This window comes from Mytilus edulis, chromosome 3, assembly GCF_963676685.1.
Source record: "Mytilus edulis chromosome 3, xbMytEdul2.2, whole genome shotgun sequence".
In the NCBI taxonomy this organism is placed as follows: Eukaryota; Metazoa; Mollusca; class Bivalvia; order Mytilida; family Mytilidae; genus Mytilus; species Mytilus edulis.
Window position 1 is genome coordinate 94,030,364 of NC_092346.1, and position 16,704 is coordinate 94,047,067.

The 16,704-nt window shown below is 30.0% G+C and overlaps 2 long non-coding RNA genes across 2 annotated transcripts; one reads left to right on the forward strand and one right to left on the reverse strand.

Annotated features, from left to right (window-relative positions):
* Positions 1-862: 862 nt before the first annotated feature.
* On the reverse strand, positions 863-7,897 carry LOC139517808 (uncharacterized). The gene is made up of 4 exons (XR_011663208.1): positions 6,779-7,897; positions 6,224-6,356; positions 3,132-5,564; positions 863-1,707 (listed from the first exon to the last, which is right to left on the reverse strand). It is a non-coding gene; the product is annotated as an uncharacterized lncRNA (long non-coding RNA).
* A 5,615-nt stretch (positions 7,898-13,512) lies between these two features.
* LOC139517809 (uncharacterized) lies at positions 13,513-16,444 on the forward strand. The gene is made up of 3 exons (XR_011663209.1): positions 13,513-13,716; positions 14,560-14,678; positions 15,513-16,444. It is a non-coding gene; the product is annotated as an uncharacterized lncRNA (long non-coding RNA).
* The last annotated feature ends 260 nt before the right edge of the window (positions 16,445-16,704 follow it).

Here is a 16,704-nt window from a genome sequence, read left to right on the forward strand (position 1 = left end):
GCAAAACGCGTTTGTAATTGAAAATTTTAGTTGCAATAGGTTTGGTATAGGTATAAGAAATTATTGGTACATACTAGTCTTTGGAATAAGGAGGTATTTTCGATTGAGCTAATTTATGATAATCTGACACAGACACCAAACCATATACATGTAGTTGATAGTCCATATAGTATAGTGTCAAACATAATGTTATATACATATATGTAATGACTCAGATAAAGAACAAACAAAGTAAAACATAAATACAAGGGTATACCAAAAGAAAACACTATAAAACCTCATGCTCCTGAATGACATCTCTTGATCTATCCACATCAGGATCACCAAAACGCCAAAAAAAGATTTTAAAAAAGCCGGGCGCAAAAATTTCAAGCTTTGCAAGACTCACACACCCTATTAAAGCTATTAATTAAAATATAGAGAAGAATAAGACGCAGAATACACAAAGTTCTTGCGACCACTATCATACTACAATCCATTCATTGTGTCATTGTTCTATAATAATTTTGATATTCTTGTCTTTCAATTTTGCTAATGTGCTTTGTCTTTATGACTTTTTGTGTGTTTTTTGGCACATATGACGTGGCGCGGTACTTAAACATCCCGTCATTGTGTTATTGTTCTGCATGTATTATACATTTTTGTATTCTGATTTGTCTTTCAGTTTTGCTATATGATTTTTGTGCTTCTTTGTTATATATTTGTATGTTTTTACAGTGAATAAGATTATAATACAATGTTGACTGCTGTACCTCTATTTTTGACTTCAAAATGACGGCTACATATAATAAAATATGATACATGTACATAATATGTGGAAACACTCAGACACACACATGTGTAAAAACAGAAATAATATATATTATTATTAATCACATTTTTTAATGTTACTACAAAACAATGTTATCATAATCATATAACTTAGACTTAATAATTTAAGTAGCTTCTTAATTAATAGTGATAACTAATTTCCTCATAACTTATGTTGAAATTTAAAGAAGGTCTTTCTTTTTCTGTACACATGGATAAATGTAGATGAGATCAGAATTAGCATAAAGTTTACATTGTCATGATTGTCCAATAAGCCATGACTTCATATTTTGAATAGGAAGCTTTGGTATACATTGCAATATCTCATTACATTGCTCCTTAAACACAGGTAGTAGGTGTTAATTTGTTGTTACATATATTGTTTGCATTTACATATTCCACTTTTAGGACTAATGTTCAGGAACTATAGTATAGACTTCTTAATGGATAATATTTATACCAAAGATGTTCATAAACATGCAATGAAACCTTGGCAGTGAAACTTGAAAATTAAAAAAAAAAACTTTAGCTAAAACATTCTTAGGTGACAATTTAGGAAAAGTAAAGACAAAAATAATTTCAAGATTTAACACAAATCTACTTTTCACAATCAAAGGGAAATAACTCAAAAGATATTCATTGCATTTGGATTTTTTTTTTAGTATATTTAAAAAATATTAACTAATTAAAACTGTAAAAGAATGATGTGATGAGTACAGCTGAATTATTCATAAATCAAGTTATATTTTCAACTCAATGAATGATCATTTCATAATGTTAACCTTTGATCAAAGTATAACAAATACCCCCCCCAGAAGACTATAAATTGTAATTTCAGTAAGCTGGGTGACTATACCATTTGCAGGTATATATCTTGTATTTTTTAACTAACTTGCTCTTAGGCCACACCAATTTAATTCCTTGTTCAACGGACCCGCCCGCACCTATTTTTTTTAAAACAGATTTTTTAATTTTTTTTTATAGTCCCGCTTCCCGCATCCGGAAATGTAATCATGTCCATTTCCCGCACCGGTTTTTTTTGGTAAATATAAAAAGATCTCAACATTTGTTTTTAAAATCACAGTCTTACTTGTATGTAACGATTTTAAAACTTTAAGCACCCCACCACACTGTAAATAGCCGTGAAACCAATTAATCCCAAGTGGGTGTGCTCCGATATAAATATGTTACAGCGGAAATACCTGTACAGAACAAAACATTGGTTTCTGTCCCCCTTACTTATATTCCCTATAAAAAATGTTCGTTGTTAGAATAAAGTATGTAAAGAACTTCTGAAAGAGTTGCCTTCAACTGCAATTATATTGTATGTTGGTGATACTAAACTATCCACACTTGCTGCAGGTTTGATTCAGGGACCTGTCGTTTAGCAGTTATGGTTTTTGATGGGGTTCATTGGTATTTTCCCGATTGGATATATAAATTAGATCGTTGGTATTCCTGTTCGAATTGTGTACACTAATAATTTTAGGGTCCCTTATAGCTTGCTGTTTGGTCTGGATCAAGAACTGTGTAAAAGGCCGTACTTTGGCCTATGCTATGTTTGTTATTATCACGTTGGGAACAACCCTCCCTCAGACAAGAGGTCATTTTACTGTTGTAGAAAAGAAAATAGAAATACCAAGGATTTGTATTGTGCTACTATACAAAACCTTTGAAAACTTAAAGTTTTTTACTCAAAAAGAGGAGAAATACATCATATTTTAAACAACTTTTCTAAAAGAGGGGTCCACTTATTTTGAATAATATTAAACTGTTAAAGTGAATGTGTTAACATTGTTAAAGTCCAGGAATATTACAAAATTCTAGTACAAGATTTGACCATTTAATACCAGATAGATATTATAGTTCTTTGGAAAATATGAGCCCTTGTGTACTAAAAAGTGTTTTTTTTTTGTTACATAAAAATAGATTATAACTTATATTGACCCCTCATAAGAGGGATATTTATATATTAAGGGGTTGTTCTGAACCTGATTATGACTTGGATGAAGAATTGTCTCATTGTCAGTCACACATACATAGACCAGATTTAATTTTCAATTATTTCTTGTTGAAAGGGCAAACAATACTTCTTAAATTTAAGAAATGTCAAAAGTACAAGTTTAAATCAAGTTTTAATATTGTCAACACCTACTATTTTATGTTTACAAAAAAAAATATAATCGCTCGACTTTGCTTTTCAAGCTTCGCCTCCAAAATTTGCAAATTAAATATTGTTTTATTAAAATTTTCAAATCGCTCGCTCGCCCCAATTTTTGGAGTCTAAAAATTCGTAGAACAAGAAATTAAATTGGTGTGGCCTTATTTATTATTTTCCTTTATTTTTTACTCAATGTTTTTTTATTTCTTTTCTTTACAATGTTTTTTTATTTTGTTTATTATTTTATTGGCATTATACATGAAGATATAGAAATCATAGCAGAAGTATTACCATTAACATCATGTTTGAATCAGAGACCAGACCATTACTACATAACACACATTGTGTTAACTTTGCTTAACTTATTGCCAGTTGTGTGGGACTTTTTCTGTCATTTTATATATAAATTATGTTTCAAACTATTTGTGTCATTTATACTCTAAATGAAAAATAATCTTATTCAAATTGTCTCATACAACTGCCAAGGACTTAATTCAATTGAAAAGCGAAGAGATGTTTTAGACTATCTAAGAGCAAATGATTGTAGCATGTATTGTCTTCAAGAGACACACTTTTCTGAAAAAGATGAACAATTTGTTAAGAATCAATGGGGTGGAGAATGTGTCTTTAGTTCCTTTTCTTCAAAAATTTCAAGCTTTGCAAGACTCATACACCCTATTACAGCTATTAATTAAAATATAGAGAAGAATAAGACGCAGAATACACAAAGTTCTTGCGACCACTATCATACTACAATCCATTCATTGTGTCATTGTTCTATAATAATTTTGATATTCTTGTCTTTCAATTTTGCTAATGTGCTTTGTCTTTATGACTTTTTGTGTTTTTGGCACATATGACGTGGCTCGGTACTTAAACATCCCGTCATTGTGTTATTGTTCTATTATACATTTTTGTATTCTGATTTGTTTTTCAGTTTTGCTATATGATTTATGTGCTTCTTTGTTATATATTTGTATGTTTTTACAGTGAATAAGATTATAATACAATGTTGACTGCTGTACCTCTATTTTTGACATTTTTACCTATTATGTCTGTTTGTTTTGTTCAGTCATCATTGTCAATACAATGAAATTTGATGCGACTATCATACAAGTGTGAAGTCTAGCTAAATACCAAAACCAGTTTTAATCCACCATTTTCTGCAAAATAAAATGACTGTTCCAAGTCAAGAATATGACAGTTGTTATCCAGGCGTTTGATGATTTAGAGCTTTTGATTTTGCCATTTGATAAGAGACTTTCCGTTATGAAATTTCCCTCGGAGTTCAGTATCTTTGTGATTTGACTTTTCGCAGGTTTTTTTTTGCCATGATCATAATAATTGGTTTCTCATCGACTTTTGAATTTGAATGTTCCTTTGTCTTCTCTTTGTTAAAGAAAAAATATTTGGACTATCATAACGCTTATTGGAACGTTTGACTAGTTTGCCCTAGTTGTAAGATGGTAGCCCTAAGCTTATACACACCCTAAACAATCCTCCATTTTTTCTTAAGATGAAGAACATCATTGAAAGCAATGATCATTTGTTACATTAATTATTGTCTTGTATTCCTGAAACTGTATCATTCATATTTTTCCATTTGTTTTTCTTTTACAATGCACGTCATGTTCTGTCTCATTAACACGAAAAGGGTCGATTTGCTTAGACCGACTAGAAACTTTGGTCTTAAAAATTGAAGTATAAGTTGATCATGTATGATTCAATATTAAAGTAACCTTGATAACCTTGATCGATTTCTTATTGCATATGACTTATTTTTAAGTTATACACTCATGTATTTTTAAAGTATCTATAAAAGATCTTCTTGATCGTACTATTGTGTTAAATGTTTACTCGTTTGTCTTTCGTGCACAATAGCTTGAATGAAGCTTTTAGTTTTCTTTCTTAGAAAACGATTTAAAATTTGAAGAAATTCTCGAATGAAATGAAATATTCTTTATTTTTATAGACATCTCGGACTTCTTTAACTTCAGAAATCTTAAACATAAAGTTCCCTAATGTTATAACAACAAAACAATGACAGACAATAATTCTTGTGACCTGCTAAGAAAGCAAAATATTTCATACAAAAAGAAATATGATACATGAACCACAAAAGGACAGGGTTGTTAAATATCAAACGAAAAATAAAAGAACTCATTTTTATTGTATACAAATAACGATGAATGTATCACCCTAATAAACAACAACGTGAAATATCTAATTTCTAATCTGATACTTAATGATCAACGGAAGCTCTTAAAACTCCAATTATATTTGACTTTTTTGAGTTATGACGCATGCATACTTATTAAATCGTTCTTCTTCAATTTAATTGGAAGGAAGATTCTACTAGTACTATACATTCCTATGCCATGAGGAATTTGAATTGTTCTTTCTGAGATGACAACAGTTGAATTTTCAGACTGTAGCTGTACATAATGCGTGACCTCTGAATCCCTTGTCGACATTTTATACCATGTTAACTGTAGACACGCATATAAGTAGTAGTGACCTTCCTGTGGAATAATTACTCCGGTTTCAACGTTATTGCCTTGTGCTCGTAATAAAGCCTGTTGAGTGTTGGGGTCTGCAATTGGAAAAAAAGGTGTGTACTTTAAAAATTGTTAGTACATACATTTCCAGTTAGAGTTTCACGTCTCTCACTATTACATTCTTCTACATAACGTTATCATAGAATTATTGGTAATATGATAATAGTTGTGAGCATAGGATTCTTTAATAAACTTCATAGCAAAAACAAATTGATGAACATAAAATAAATTTCTGTATCTGTAAAATGTGAACATGACAAAATGATATTCCGATAGTGCATGGCTTACACGGTGAAACTGAAATTACGGCTTCGTTTAACGATTCGTTCAGAGTAACGTTAATTTGTTTATGAAATAATATTTCATGAGTATACATTTAAGAGTTTACAATACAATATTGTTATCTCAATTCTAATGAAACTAATAGAAAACAACGTTAAAACATACATTTAGAATCTGGCATACGTTACAAACGATGTTGGAGTGCATTAGAATATCTTTTAAATTGACTAACAACGCTTACATTTAGTTTCTTTTATTTATATTGTGCATGTTGTTGCATGTACATTTCTATATCTGACATAGAATTATACTTGTCTATTTTTGGCTATTGTGTAATCTATTTCCGTTTAAATATTTGTGTGTTTATTCTTACTCTTTATATATGTATGCATAGTTTTTGGAATTTACAAACCTGTATTAGATGCTGAGTATTCTTCTTTAACCAGTTTAAACACTGCTAGGTCTTTAAGTTTCTCTTTACCAGTGTAAGAGTTGGTATTGTTGGTTGTTTCGCTTTCTTTTGAACAGATATGCTGACCTGAAATCTAAAAGCTTTCGATTGTGAATTATTTAATCTTTCCATCACAAGGTGTGTTTTGAGTTAGACCACTATTATATTAGCAGATTTGGAGATTGCTAACTTAATCGAATTCAACCGTAAAAAGAACTAGATACATTAACTTCCTAATATCATTGGTTAAAATACTTTTACAAATGATTTGCGAATGCAAATTTGAGCACATTTTGTACGAAAAAAAGACAAAATTAGAATATTCTGTACAAAAACATGATACCCTCTTTATTATTTTGTACCGCCTATCATTAATTACAACTCGTGCTTGGCATATTGTTTATTAACAAGTAACTTAAAATTAAAGGTAACAAAGACTGATATCCAAAAGTAAAGGCTTACCACAGTTTACGTTTGTATTTAAAAGGGACAAGATTGATTGTATAAAGAACTTACCAGTTTAATGAAAATAACAACAGATTCTGTAGTAGAAACCATGCGGTACGGAACTCTCTTCTGTCCATTCCGCACTGATTTTGTGTCATTGATAACATGTGACGGCATCAATATGTGGTATGAATTCTCTTGTGTTTTGTTTAGTTCTATTTGATGTACTTTGTTACGATGAATAGTTGAGATACTGACGCATATAGCAGTCAATGTACAGCAAAATACGACACAATTAATTATTACTCCAACTTTATAACTCGAATTATTACGATATTGTTTTGGAATATATGTTATTTCGTTAGATTCATTATAGTCAGAATTCATGTCAGAATGTTGTAGACACTAGACATTTATAAAAAGAGATAAGAAATATCGATACTTGATGCAATGTGTATTTTCCCATGCTGATTATTAAAATATCACCAGTTCATAGTACATGTAGTATATTTATTTATACTTCCTGGGTTTTATTTTATAGTAAAAATAGTTGTTAAGTACGAAAAGTGATTCACATTGTGTAGGGGTTTGTCTCACACGTAAGAATTTCAATCTAACATAAATATTTAGCATATATTTACACGCAAGTCAGTCATTGACATGTACACTGATTCATGAATGAATGAACTCAAATCATAAATAAAATTGTATTTTCTCCATATTAGACTTATGATACATGTCGTACTTCCTAGTTATACTAAAGCTTTCTTACAATTTAAGGTACGGTACGAAAGCTCTACTTTACGGATACAAATAAGAAAAATACAGTGTTGCTGTTTGTCGACACTATCTTTTTACATACATGCATGTTCTAGTTATCTACGTCAAACGATTAACAGGAAAGAGACTCAACTGCATGGGAATGTTTTGCCTTCGATGACTATTTTGCCCCCTAATTGCTCATCATGTTAAACAAACAATCATTTTCCATTTAGCGAAACATTTGTGGCAAATGCACTTTCAGCGTCATCACTGTCCCCACGTACTACAGGTATTATTTCTGTTTGCAGTTTTATCGTTATGCAAACGGACACTGCATTTACTTTCTGGAAGCGACGAATTAGACAAAGCCTATAAAGATATGTCCTATTATTCTGTTCTACTTTAAATTGTTGTGAATTAGTCGGCTAAAAGTATTAAATCGAAAGTTCATAGTATTTATAATAAGCTCTAATGTTCAAAAAATCTTTGGATTTTGGAAAATCCATATCAAATAAACAAAACATGTGCGAACTCAAATAAAATCATTCATACGTTTGTTATATTTTAAGGAAAATTAACAAATTGAATTGAAATGACAAGGCACGAATTTTAGTCAATTAATTCCACATTCAATGTGTACACATATTTGATAAACTTTAGTTGTGAATAGGAACATGCGTTATTCAAAAGATTTTTTTATTTCAATTTATTCGTATTTAAAAAAAGAACTATGACATGTGATGAAATATACATAAAAATGCATTCATTCAGGTATCATTTAAGAAACGTAACAACATCAACGTTTACAGAGTTATTACTTATTTCTGGCGGTTTCTTACAACTTTCTTTCTCTAATATGAATGGTTGCAACATTAGTACGACTATCGCCACATTGGTGGACATTAACTATACTTCTCAGAACTGAAGAAGAACGAATTTTGCCATGTCAAAAATTGATAGTGAAGTTTTCCTCGATATCAGTTTGTTTTATTATTGAATTTATTTTCTTTGTTAGTAACACAAGGTTAAAAACCATGTATGTTTTTTTCGAAGACACATAAAACAAGTTTCTTGAAATTTTAACGTTATCGAAATTATTTAACCAATGCCATTATATATAGTAAACTAAGTCTTGCATGCACGTTTTTTTTTAAATACACTTAGTAATACGGGTGCCCCATGTGGAGCAGGATCTGCTTACCCTTCCGCAGCACCTGAGATCCCCCCTAGTGTTTGGTGGGGTTCGTGTAACTTATTCTTTAGTTTTCTATGTTGTGTCATGTGTTCTATTGTTTGTCTGTTTGTCTTTTTCATTTTTAGCCAAGCGTTGTCAGTTTATTTTCGATTTATGACTTTGACTATCCCTCTGGTATCTTTCATCCCTCTTTTACATACAAATACATTTACACAGATAATATTTCATTCATTAGTTGTTGATCGCAAGCTAAATAGCTTTAAAGTTTTAAAGTAGTGTGACAATGATAAACAAGATCACGTGGTAAACGGGGCAGATAAATGAATATACAAAGTTTCGACATTTATTGTTATATTTTCTATATTGAAGATGAAAAACATGTTTTATTAGAATGCACAGATTATGTAGATTTAAGTACTATATTTTTAAACAGTGAATGTAATATAGATAGTAGTTTTAGTAATTTGAGAAATGAGGACAAGTTTTTATTTGTGTTTCATGATGATAGAAAATTGATATTTTACAGCCATAATCTGCCACGAAGTACTTTTTAAGAGAAAGTGTATTTTATACTCGTACTACGTGTATATAAGTTTTTTTTTTTTGTGTATGATTGTTTTTAATATTATGGTGTTTTATGCTAAGATATATTGATATATGTTATAGATGTAATATAAAAGTATTTTAATGTGTGTTTTACAGTCTTTCATAACTCTTTTTAGAGTAGTTCTTTTATAAATTGATCTTTTAATATGATATTTGGCTGTTAGAGTATATAAAATGTTTTAAAGAGGCGAGACTCTTATAAATTATTTGTTGTTGTTTTTGTTGTTGTTGTGATAAATGAATATAAAAAGTTTCAACATTTGTTTTTATATTTTCCATGAGTTCCCATTTGTTAATTAAACTGTTCAGTAACAGTTGTTAAATGTTTTGTTGTATTTGATTTTTCTATAAGAATCAGTTATAACTGTTTACCGTAAAGAGCCGATTCGTTTACATTCTTTCATCACATGTTTCCTCTAGCACTTGCGTTGTATGGTGGCTGAAGTTAAAACGAGATTTCTCGTAGTTAAGGTCACGGCGTAATGGAAAATATCGGCAAATTAATTTCTATGAAGACAATAATTCAGTATCGGTTAATTTATAAACATTTTGATAATATAAAGGATTTTCTTTTTAAAAAAGTTCACGTTCCATTCTGTTAGGGCAAAACTTAGCCATTTAAGTAAATAACACATATGCAACTTATTTTTGAAATTAGAAGTTTCAAAGAATATAAGTTATAGTTCACTATAACAAACTAGATGTGTGCTCAAATACAGTTTGACTGCTTATTGTTTGCGTGCAGACTAATAACAACCATACGAGTGTAAAGAGTTCTGAACCTAACAAAACAACCTACTAAATTTATCCTCTATCATGTATTACCACGAAAAGATAGTTACATAATTGAAAATATACATCTTTTATTACCCAGATGGGCGGAGTCCAAAAAAGGTCTGATTTCTTTAATTCAATTGTCAGGTAGATATTTGCACATTATAAAATATTGACACATTTATATTATTTAGACCTACCGTCTTCATTCTGATGATTATTATTTTGTTCTTCTTCTGCCAATTTTATTTCTTACATGTAAGTTTTGTTTGTAAGATATTTGTTATTTGGTATAATATATGATATCACACAGTTAATGCAGAGCAGGAGCAGGATCTGCTTACCCTTCCGGAGCACATGAGATCACCCTAAGTTTTTGGTTTGGGTTTGTTTTGCTTAGTCTTTCGTTTTCTATGTTGTCTTCTGTACTATTTTGTCTGTCTTTTTATTTTTAGCCATTTTCAATCTATGAGTTTGACTGTTCATCTTGTTTCTTTCGTCCCTTTTTAATGTGCCTTTGAAAATTACCCTGCTTAACAGAATACTTTTCTTTGTGAGTCCACTCTACCATAACTGTAAGAGAAATCGAAAATTTCTTTAAAAGAATCGTTAAATCCTTATGAGGCTTTGTCCAATTTCGACCGAAGCGACATGAAGACTCCATATGATAGTAATTTCTCTATCTGTATTTGTCAACAGTGATATATCAATGCATATCATGAATGGTAAGTGTTAGAAACCTAAGGTATTTTGTTTTGAAGTCCTTGGTTCACTTAAATTAAATTGAGGTCAAGATTAAAGGTTAAGGTCATATTCTAAGTAAATTTTGACTTCCTTATTTTATTATCTCTACAGCTACAGGTATCAAATAAGACCAGAAGGGACATTTTCTAGACAGGAAGTTGTCAATTATCTCCCTTATTTCTGGCCACACTCTGCATTAACCATGTTCTCATTGAATCAGAGTGAATTCGCCTAAATTTTACTCTTGTTTAGTTTAAGTACAGCTTATTAGAAAAAAATAATAAAAATATAGGTCACCGATGAGTTAAACAAAAGTTTCAATTTTAATCCAAACAAATGGCATATTTGCACCAAAATGGAGATAATTTGGAGCTTTATCAATAATATAAACAATTTAAAAGTCACCTGGGGTCAAAACGAATCGACTTTCTTGGTTGATTTTTGTACCATATCATGAAGTAACAATTGATAGTGTAATAAATAAAATATATAATGAAAAAAAATACCCTGGAGCCTCATTAAATCAGTTAAATATCTTTAACGATACTGGTTTTATAGTATCAAATACACAGTTCGACGATTAATTGTCCAGTCAAACTAAATTTTAACCTTAAACTACTTGCAACAGAAAATGTTCTAGTTCTAATCTATAGCATTAACCCTAAATACAAACAGAAAAAAGATCCAATTAAATCTAACTTGAGGAAAACTCAAAATCAGCATTTTAATTTGCCTATGGAAATTAACATTGGAAGGGGAGATAACTACGCGTATTTTTGTCAGTTGTTTGTTGATCTTCTTAAAATTTAGGTAAAGTATGATACTTTGAAGGTCTTATAACTTCGTATTTGACTATTTTGATTTTATGATTAAAGGCGACAAGAAATCTTTGGTGACCCCACAGTTTAAATGTCTATCGTAGGTACGTCGTTCACAGTGGTCGTTACAGACAAACGTTCACGTAAATTGTCCCAGTCAATACATACTTGAATTGAAGTGGTTAAGTTATAATTTTTATTGATATTTCTGTCTTTTTTACAGAGTTATCTCCCTTTTTAATGCAAATCTCCATAGACATTTTAAATTGTGATTTTTTTAGTCTTCCTCAACTAAAATTTTATGGGACTTTTTATATGTATATTTTGAGTATAATTCTAAAGATTAAAACTTTAAAATCCTCTGTTGCAATTACTTCAAGGTTAGGTTCAAATGTATGCTATATTGACTGGACTACAACGTCTTTTAAAGAATAGTCTTTGCCAAACTTAGGAATATATATAAGACTTAAAGGACCACTAGTTACGAGATATATAAAAAAATATATGATATATTTTTTTGTTCATTGATTAATAAAAGTGAAATAGTGAAATACTTATTCGCTTATTGCATCCAGTAATGTTCAATATTTTCAAAATAAGCTAAGAAACATTGATGATAAATTATTCACTTGCGAGTGAATAGTTTGACCTCATTGAATCCTTATTCAAACTTCAATTTTACCACTTAGTTAGATCATGAATTGTGGGTGTGAAGAGTTTTTTTTAAAAGGAAAATAACATTGAAAGTGAATGAATTTAGTCTTAAATTGGTCCATGTGACCTTAACATCATCTTAAACTTTTACGAAATTATTATAATGTAAAGTAAAGTATATTTTTATATATTTCATTTCTAAGTTGATTTATTTATTTATTAGATTGTATGTGATTGTATTTTGTATGAATTGACCTCTTGTTTCACATGTCAATGTGATAGAATGTTTCAAAATAAAGCATATATTGATATTAATATTGATTTTAGTATCTAAGTAAATTTTCTAGTGTTGTCAATTCGGTATTTAGATAGATATAGGAAGTGGTATGAGTGCCAATGAGACAACTCTCCATCGAAATAACAATATTCAGAATATTCTGCTTGCAATCAATACAGTACAATGCAGGCAATTCGGTTGCAGCCTAAACAGTACTTTTCGCACATTTCAGTATGATGTTGATTTTTTAAGGAAACAAATATTGAACAGTTTCAACATGGACTTAAAATGTTAGTATTCAGTCGTTTTTAATAGAGCTGTTCAGATCATAATGACTCATTGTCTATAGAGTATCTTCATGCCATTTGTTTTCTTTGATAACATATATTTGATTTTGTTATGCGAGGTCCAAGGACCAAGTTATCGTCCTTCAAAAGGTGTTGTGTGGACAGTGCATATTATAGAAATCATTTTGATATACTTTCGAAATTTATTTCGTATTTCTCATTTATATTCTTTATGTGAAATACAGTATGTAAAGGGATGACATTTCATGTAAAATATGTATGAATTTTTAGGTGATTTTTAGGTGAATAGATTTGGTCAAGTTTGAAATGTTCACAAATTAGTCTGTCCGATGCTGACAAACTGAATTAAAGACCCAATTAATAAGCATGAAACTACATGTATCCATATTTTGAATTAGAAACCTATGTCTGTTTGGTTTGCTCACATATATGTGTCAATATAATGGAGTTTATGCGACTTTTGCACAAGTGAGCGGTTAACCTGCCTATAAAACCAGGTTTTGCCCACTATGTTCTTCATAAGGAATACAATAACCGTACCAAGTTGTTTTGTATTAGTTTAATTAGTTTGGTATATTAATATCACTATTTGTTAAGGGATTTTCTGTTTGTAATTTCCTTGTAATTCGAAAATTTTAATTTGACCTTTTTTCTGATTGAATTAGATGAATAGTGCGAGATTACTGATTATCCCGGGCTGTTTGTACAATTAATGGTAGACAAAGCGCCATATCTGTTATTACATACAAGACTATGTCCTAGATGACATCTAGATATACAGAGTGACGTCCGAACAATCATTCATTCAGATCTCAGTTTTACGAAGAATATCTGTTTACGATATATTTAACAATTCATGTTCTTCCAAGGTAATTAATTACTGAACTTTACCTTTTCCTTGCGAATGGAAATTGTGTAACCTACACAAAGGATTCAAAGAATTTACGACCTCATTCCAGTTAATTATAACTTATACTTTTTACACTCAACATGCTCAAGACACTTTATTTATCCATTTTCTTGATATTAAGACATAATAGGTACGGAACAAGTTTATATGAAACATCAGTTGCACATGTCACCAATAGATAAAAAGAAGACACAAGAGAGATCGATAACAAATGGAAAATATCCCTTATATAAGAACATCTAAACATAACAGCTTACTGGTTTGTTTACTTTCGAAATACGTCAGATGCAAAAGAAAATAACATACCACAGTAAATCATTGTATGTTCTATTAACAATTGTGTATGTCTATGAGCCTTTCAAAGGTCAGCAGAAATTATGTAAGATGAATGATATGTCCAGTAAATAAAACAGTCGATTCTTTATAACAGCCGTCTGAAGGATAGCTTTATAAGTTAGTAAAATGTCAATTAACTAGAAGAGTAAATCTAATGTTCTCGTATATTAAACCTGCTGTAAAACACTCCATATGCGGGTGACAATTAGATGTTGCTGTTAATAGTAGATAATGAGTAATCATCATGTATGTCATAGTGTTTTTTATGCATTCTGTACATTTGTATTCATGTATAAAACATTAAAAAGGAAAACGAGACAAAGAATTGTATTTTTAATAGTTTTTATGTCAACAGTCTGGATGAATAATTTGTATCAAAGTGGCAAAAAGAACAGCTCAGTTATCAATTTTATCGCAGACATTGATCGTTTTTCCACTTATTTAATGTTTTCACTTAATGTTTCAGTTGATTTATTAAAGTAAGAAAATAGATAGACCGGTACAGTTTGGCAATAAGTTCCATTTTGAACATTTAAAGACCAGACAACAAGAAAATGGTACGAGCTGAGACACAAAGAAGGACATGTAAGTGTCCTTTTTATTGAATGTTGTGATGTTGATTTTATTCTTTATACAGTATTTTAAAAAAGAATTGCTTCGACCTGTTGTCTGTTAATGATAAAATGCAACACATATATTCGATAATTCAAACATAACTTTCAATTAGAAAATATACTGATTTATTACGTTTTTTCCAATTGCATTTTTTCCAAACATGTCTATAAACATTGTAAATAATCGTGGTCCTCATACATTGCTTTATGACATCTATTACAATTTAGAGCGCATTACTAAATACAAGTCAACATTAAAACAAATAAAAAATATGCTTTAGATCTCAATTGATTAAAATACTTTACACAATCACGCGTTGACTTATAATTTGATATATTTTTATATTATACATTTATTTAATATGTAACTATGCAATAGATCAAAATATTTTTCCCGAGGTATGAAGATCAGCTCATTGTTCTATTGCCTGAAGCCAATGGATGAGGGCAAAAGCAACAATGAGCTGATCTTCATACCAAGGGAAATATATTTTGATCTACTTTACTGTAACACATTCAATAACTGTTTTATTACCTAATATATACTGAATCAGTTCTAACAAATTCTCAATAATAAAACGCATGAAAGTAACAACTGTATTAATTATAATGTGTAAGGAGCATACAGGTACAACCAATACTTTAGAAATTCAATAAAACAGACATGAAATCACAGTAATTTTAATGACAAGAAATCATTAAAGTCAACATAAATATTCTTCAAAAGTTAACGGCTATACCAAGAACGTTCAAAAGACCCAGTTTGATTGGACTCATGAATACCTTTCAACTAATCATCTTTCAGAATAAGATGTCATAACAGGTCAGTGCAACAGTCTGCACACAGGTGCAGTAGAACGATTATTTCCAGTGCAATAGACCATGGAGCAAAAAATGGCAGAAAAATAGCAAATAATATAGGAATATTAATAAAACAGTAAAATACTCTTTATTAGGTAATAAAAAAAATGTAGTGTGTATCTGTTTTGTAATCTGTTAAACTGGTCAAATTTATCAGTTGTTATGTTAAATAATCTCACTTATTAAGTCCGTATAAGCCATGACTATCAGTAGTTGTTTTCGGAGCATTTTATTTTTTTGAAAAACCACTACTAAGTTAAACGTTCATTATATTAGATTATCTTGAATTTATATGTGCATATCCTTTAAACCAGTGATTTTATTTCAAATCTATAATGATCCTTAGCTCTTAATGTATTGTTTATTTACTTCTTATTCGAAGCTCACCTGACACAAAAATGCGTGTTAGCTTTTCTTATTACTTGGTGTCGTCGTTTCTTTTCCATCGTTGTATGCTAACGCTTGTTTGAAGGATTTCTTACAACACGAATAGATTAATCTAGATATATTTGGCAAACCTTTCGGAATTGTTGATTTTTATCAACTTACATGCGGGAGAATATTTCATAATACTAGCGTTGTTTATCATTCTAATTAACTGTTGTATTGTTCGTTTGTATATTTTAAAACTTTGGTGTTTAATTCTTTTTTACTAGTCTATTATAATATATGCCTTTTTGTTTTTCTATGTTGTAATATGTATTTGCTTTGACAGAAATGTTGACTGCTATATCCGATTTTTTGACAATTTCACCATTTTATTGTTTTACTCACTCATGATTGCTGCCAATATAGTTATATTCATTTGTTGTAGCTCGCTACTTCTACATCTCATATTATTATGCCATGATAAATGTTTGTAATCAGGTTTTTCTGTTTTGCTAAATGTGCTTAGTCTATATACATTGTTGCGTTTCTTTGTTACATTTTTTTTCGTTATCATAGTAATTAAGTTGAATAAACAATGTTGACTGTTGTTCCCTTTTTTTTTCCATTTTTTCCTGTTTTTGTCTGTTTGTTTAGTTCACACATCTTTATCGTGAGAATAATGGAATTTAATGCCACTGACATACAAGTGAGACTACTAGCTATTTTCTACATAAAGGATGTCTGTTCCAAGTCAGGAATATGACTAT